Consider the following 5,530-nt stretch of genomic DNA (forward strand, 5'->3'; position numbering starts at 1 on the left):
AGCTCCCGAGATAGTATCTGTATTTTTACAAGATACGTCTAAGGTTTATTTTGTTTCAATTTATTAATTTCATAAATTAAATTAATTTATTTTAATATAATTCATTTTTGTTTTTCAAATGGTGCATGTATTAATTCGAAAAATTAAATGGTACTACAAGTTTATAATAAACAAAGGGAGCCTTTAACCATATTCCTCCTCTTCCCTTCTGAGTACACTTTTATACTTTACTTTCTTTATCCTTCTGGAATTTAGCTTTATACTTGTGAATAGTAGTCTCATATTGATCTTTCCATTTCAGATAACATCTATCAAATTCCTACCATAAATAATGAGAGTTTCACTTTCTTACTATTATTAATTTTTTCTTTGATAACACAGAGTTCATACCATATAATGATTAACAAAAATCTGCAAAATTAAACCAAATTGTGAGACAACACAAAGCTCAATGGGTCAGTTTCACAAGTGTCAACATGACTATAAAACTGAAGAAACTGTGATGTTACAACAGCTGTCATTTGGCAAGACAAAATATGATCACCACAAACTGGAACAGTAATGCACTGACTTAAGGGTATAAAAGGCATGGAAAGTAATCTACATAGCAGATTGCAAATAAAGTGGATTATAGGTTTAAGATTTGGAGCACTATGACCATAATTATATGTCTATTATGAATATTAGGTTTGAAATAGAAGGACAGAAGATATCTGAGAAGTGATATGTTTACTGCTAAAAAAGAAACTTGAGTATTGACTAATAATTGTTTAAAGTTTTTTTAAAAAAGGGCATTTATAAGTAGTCTTTTACAAGATCTGTGCTCTGTTTTTTTAAGGAGCTTGGGTGGTATGTTTAAAGATTTCAGTTCTAACTAAAAGTTCAGTGGTTTGTATCCACCAGCTGCTCTCTGGCAGGATTATTAGGCAATCTACTTCTGTAAACATTTGCAACCTTGGAACCCTTATGGGGCAGTTCTACTTTATCTTGTAGTGTAACTACATGTCAGAATGAACTTGATGGCAGTGGGTTTTGATATTTTTTATTTTCTATGCTGTAATTCAGTGTGATGGTTAGGGTTGTGTGTCAACTTCGCTAGGCCATGATTCACAGTGGTTTGGCAGTTATAATTTTGTAATTATATAAAGATGTAATTTGATAGCTATGTAATTATATCAGGTGGCATCATTTTGTCATCTGATATAATAATCAGCTCCATTATGAAATCTGCTATACCAAAGGGAAAAAAAAATAAAAATTCTCATTGTTTTCGAGTCAATATGACACATAGGGACCCCTCCTTGGGTTTCTGAGGAGGTATCTCTATGGAAGTAGATTTCCCAAACTTCCTTTCAAAGAGTGGCTGGTGGGTTTGAACTTCCAGCTTTCTGGTTAGCTGTCAAATGCCTTAGGCACTAAGCAGCCAATTAGTCGAGAGTTTCATTGTGAGTGTGACCTGCCTCCTGTATGTAAATGGGCGTTTCAGTAATGATCTGGCAGGCTTTAGATCCTACATCCATCTCTCATCATATGACTTTCAGTTCTAACCAATTTCTGCAGTCTGAAATTGATTAATCATCAAGATGTATTGATAATTACTCGTGATTAGAATGTAAAAAAATGGAAACAGAGCAGAAACATAGGTAATTGGAAAATATGTTCTTGGTAATGGAAATTACACTAAAGATCACATGATAGAATTTTGCATGACAATGGCATATCCATTGCCGACACTTTCATTAAACAACATAAATGGTGACTATACATGCATCTTGCCAGATGGAATACACAGAAATCAAACTGATGACATAGTACTTTCCTTCAGGTTAATGATTTTGAGGCAGAACACACTGGAAGGCTCTAAGAATGTACCAGGTTTTGCTTATAATCAGGTATAAATATTACTGTTAAAACATTACATAAAGAGTGTCATGTATTCCTTATTTATAATACATTTTGCAATTGGTAGCTGAAAGAATTATTTAAAATTTAGAAAGAAATATGATTTCCACATAGTAATTTTAGCAAGTAATCTGATAGTCCTTTCTTTATTATTTAACTTGTTTTCAGACCCAAGGGCTTTATTTCTAAAGTTTTTATGCCTAAACCTTAGAATTTCACTCTTAGAAATACAGGCTTATACCACAGGATATGGATGTCTGACTGACATACAAGCCATAGTTATGAACCGATCCCTGTACAGCAATCCATTTGGAGTATTTCTGTTATGGCAGCACTAGATAGATAACATAGCAACTTGAGTGGCATAGTGCCTAAGGCATTTGATTGCTAACACAGAATGTTGGTGATTCAAATCCACCAGCGACTCCACACAAGGAAGACTGGGCAATCTGCTTCTCTAAAGATTTATCACCTCAGAAACCAAAACGGCAACTCTATGAGTTGGAATCAATTTGACAGCAGTAAGTTTGGTTTGTTTTTTGGTTTATATAAATAACATAAAGTAAGTGGGACTTTGTTTTTCGTCAATAAAAATCCATAGATAACATCTTTAGTTTCAGAAGTTATTTTATGACAACATTTACCAACTATCTGTGAATGGGGCAAATGTGGTTTGGCTGTGGATAAAGTGAATTGTTTAAATTAATAAATGTCTTGTTCCATATAATTTAATATTTATGTTTCCTTTCATTAAACAGGCAACTGTGATTTCAAACCTACCTCTTTGATTAAAATTATATTGCTATTCATATGTTGCATATATGCTACATAGCATATATGATGTTATTGATAAATTATTGTGTAAACTCGTCTGTACTTTCCACAGTGAACAAATGTATAAATTATGTTTCACTTTATGCCTTTTGCAGTGTAGGTCAATGGGAATCTACTGTGTTGATTTATAGCCTTGGAAGTTGTTCCCCAAGAGTTATTCTATTGTTTGTTGGCTTATTTATTATCAGTAAGTACTTTAGTGCCTTCTTGTTTCTTTGCCCCTTCCCTTCCTCTATCCTTGAGTTCCTCAGACATAGGAAGATGCTTTGTTGTTGTTTTTGTTATGTGCCTTCCAGTCAGACCTGACTCATAGCAACCCCTCGTTGGGTTTCTGAGACAGTATCACTATGGAAGTAGATTGCCCAACCTTCCTTCCGAGGAGTGGCTGGCGGGTTTGAACCGCCAGCCTTCTGGTTAGCAGACAAGTGCCTTAGGCACGCTACTAGAGCTCCTAGGAAGATGCTAGTAAATTAAATTCAGTGCAAACTAAGAGCAACCTATCTGCCCCTTCTCCTTTCTAGTTTCTGCCATAAATAATTTACCATATATAATTTGATTCAACTAAGCAGTGATTTTGCTGCCCAAAGACTCATATCTGATTAGTGCCATTTACAACTTTTTTTTGTTTTTTTAACTGTGATTTGGGTGAAAGTTTAGGGAGCAAATTCATTTTCCATACAGCAGTTCGCATACATTTTGTCTCGTGACATTGAGTGCAATTTCCCACAGAGCAACAGCTCTCTTCCCACTTGATTCCCATAGCTACCTTGTCCTTGTGTCCTTCCTTCCCATGCACTCCTGCCCCTTGAACAGTCTCCCTGTGCATACACAGCCCTTCTATTCTCCCGTGATTGATCTCTCCAAGGAGTGTATCTACACAATGTAAATATTCAGCTCATAAGCCTGTCATTTGTTTGGCTGGAAGCCTCTGGAGTGGGTTCAATTCCAGACCTGAAGAGCAGCTAGGGGCCATAGTCTCAGGGGTTGGCTGAGCTCTATCAGAGCAGCAAACTTGGTCCCATTTTTAAGATTTTGAGTTTTGTTCCACATCATGATCCCACTCTATCTAGGATCTCTAACATAGATCCTCATCCGAGTGTTCGACAGTGGTAGCAGGGCACCATCTAGTTCTTCTAGTCACATAATCATTTAGGCTGAGGATCACATGGTGTACCAGTCCCTTGAACTAATTGTTCCCATGTGTCTTTGGTTTTCTTCATTCTTCTTTGCTCTGGATGAGGAGAGACCCATTGGTGCATCCAGGTGGTTGCTTGCAAGCTTTTAAGATCCCAGTCACTACTCACCAAAGTAGGATGTGGAAGAAAATTTAATGTAGTTTGTTATGCCTATTGAGCTTGATGTCCTCTGCGACCATAATCCCGAGCCCACAGGTCCAACTACTAGCTCCTTCCAGGTAGTTGGCTGTGGCCAAGAAGTGACCAATTTTGTCCCTTGTCAGCTCTACTGTATACCTGGAAATTCTTACAGAACATAAAAATACACTTGTAGAATCTGCCAACCCTATACATGGTCATGGGCACACTCTGCCTTCATAGACTTACCATACTGTGTAGTTCAACTGGTAGCATAGTGCCTAAGGCACTTGACTGCTTACCAGAAGGCTGGCGGTTCAAATCCACCAGCCACTCCTTGGAAGGAAGATGGGGCAATCTACTTCCATAGTGATACTGCCTCGGAAACCCACGGAGGGGTTGCTATGAGTCAGGTCTGACTCAACAGCACATAACAACAACAACAACAACCCATCTATCCACCCATATATCAATATTTGCCATCACTGACGAAGTAGTACTTTATGTGCTAAAAGGTTCATCTTTGTTGTCCTCCCATGCATCTATGTTTTCCTCATCCTCAATGTTACCGTGTTGATCACTCACATTTAGTACATTGCCCTTCCCTTAATGCAAATCAATACTGGTCTCTACTTAGTGTTCCCTCCCATCCCCACCCCCTAGTAACCAACAAAGAAAGATTCATTCCATATATTAAACTTTCCTTGAATTTTTACAATAGTGAACGAATACAATATTTGGCCTTCTTTGATTGAATTATTTCACTCAGCATAATGTCCTCCAAGTTCATTTATGTTACACTGTGTTTTGCAAATTCTGCATTATTCTTTATGGTTGCATAGTATTCCATTGTGTATGTTCCATAATTTGGTGGCTAAGACACTTGCCTGCTAACCAGACGGCTGGTGGTTCAAACCCACCAGCCACTCCTCGGAAGGAAGGTTGGGCAATCCTACTTCCGTAGTGATACTGCCTCGGAAACCCAAGGAGGGGTCGCTATGAGTCGGGTTTGACTCGACAGCACACAACAACAACAACAACAACATTCTTGTGTGGATGGGCACCTAGGCTGGTTCCATCTTTTTGCAATTGTACACAATGCTATGATAAACATAGGTGTGCATATATCTATTCTTGTCTTGGCTCTCAGTTCTTCAGGATATATACCTAGTAATGGAATGGGTGGATCAAATGGTACTTCTAATTCCAACTTTTTAAGGAATCACCGTACTGCTGTTCACAGTGGATATACCATTTTACAGTCCCACCAGCAGTGTATTTTCTGACTTGTTGAACTAGTTCTTATTTTCATTTGCATCTCTCTAATGGCCTCAGGCCTAAGGCAGTCACCTACCACACACAATACTGTCAGTTCGAGCCCGCCAGAGACCTGGTCATCTCTTAGGAGCTCTCGTAGCATAGTGCCTAAGGCACTTGAGTGCTAACCAGAAGACCGGCAGTTCAAACCCCCCAGCCACTCC

Source organism: Orycteropus afer, unplaced genomic scaffold (genome assembly GCF_000298275.1).
Source record: "Orycteropus afer afer isolate SDZICR_OR568_19922 unplaced genomic scaffold, OryAfe1.0 scaffold00076, whole genome shotgun sequence".
Lineage (NCBI taxonomy): Eukaryota > Metazoa > Chordata > Mammalia > Tubulidentata > Orycteropodidae > Orycteropus > Orycteropus afer.